Genomic DNA, 1,189 nt, shown 5'->3' with positions numbered 1-1,189 from the left:
AGTGTCAGTGTAAATGCGAGTCAGTACTACATGTAAGGACATGGGTCGTTGGGTCAGTGTGAATGTTAATCAGCACCAAGGACATGCGTTGTTGGGTCAGTGTGAATGTTGAACACCACAAGGAACCATATCAGGGTTTATAGGTTGTATTATATGCATGTAAATGTGAATGTAGATCAGTGCCAAGTGTGTATGTAATGAAAAGTTTGTCTGTAGATGAAGATCAACTCCAGAGACAGCCTAAATATTAGTGTTGTTATGTTATGTTATATGACTGTTATAAATCATACCAGCACTGAAGCTTGTCTCAATTTTTCAGACGTAACAACATTCGTCAACAAAAACCCCCGCGCCGTGATCCGTGAGCTGGAAAAATACCTGAGCGAGAAGCGAGCCAATGCCATTGGTCAGATGGATTCTCCAAGGGGAGCAAGTACAGGGAAGGACAGTTTTGTGGGGGTTTGTGACCTGGAACCAGAGGAGGAGGAGGTTGATTTGGTGTAGTTACATCCATTTTCTGTAAATATTGCTATTTTTAGTTATAATTTGTGTGTGTATGTTTGTGTTTTTGTATGTTTTTGCATTTGTGATTCAAAACTTTCTCTTGACTGAAAAAGTTCTCATCTTAACTTCTAAAGGCTCTCACATGATAGCTTATATTGATTACCATTGATAATTTACCATGCATTTACTGTATACAGTAACTGTAACAAAGTAAGAAAATAGTCTTTATTTTTTTCATTTCATACTTCAAGATATTTTTATACAAATGAAGTTAAAGAAAAAAACCATACAGATTTGGGAGATGAGCCCTTATATCCCTCAACAGCATTCCATTATTCTTGGCATATTTCTTAAAAATAAAAGACTAATATTTTGGGAAGGTTGCATTCAATAAGGACAACCTAAGCTATCACATACCCCAGAATTAATAATCATTTGAACGGTGCTACTTCTCATCAATTGTCAAATTTTGGTCTCATTGTTGAAGAAAGTTTGTTGATCTTTTTGCCAGAAAGATATGGAAGGATACACTCTACAGCCACAACTTTCAGGAATAATTTTGGATTCCATTGAATTGAATGACAGCAGTGATTTTCACAACTTTGTACCTTAGAATATCATAAGGTAAATATAGGTACTTTACAAATAGTGTTACTATTGGTTATGTTCATTATGCTATATTAAT

The sequence above is a fragment of the Branchiostoma belcheri genome, unplaced genomic scaffold (assembly GCF_001625305.1).
Source record: "Branchiostoma belcheri isolate BF01 breed outbred unplaced genomic scaffold, Haploidv18h27 scaffold123, whole genome shotgun sequence".
NCBI lineage: Eukaryota > Metazoa > Chordata > Leptocardii > Amphioxiformes > Branchiostomatidae > Branchiostoma > Branchiostoma belcheri.
This window is presented reverse-complemented; position numbering follows the sequence as displayed.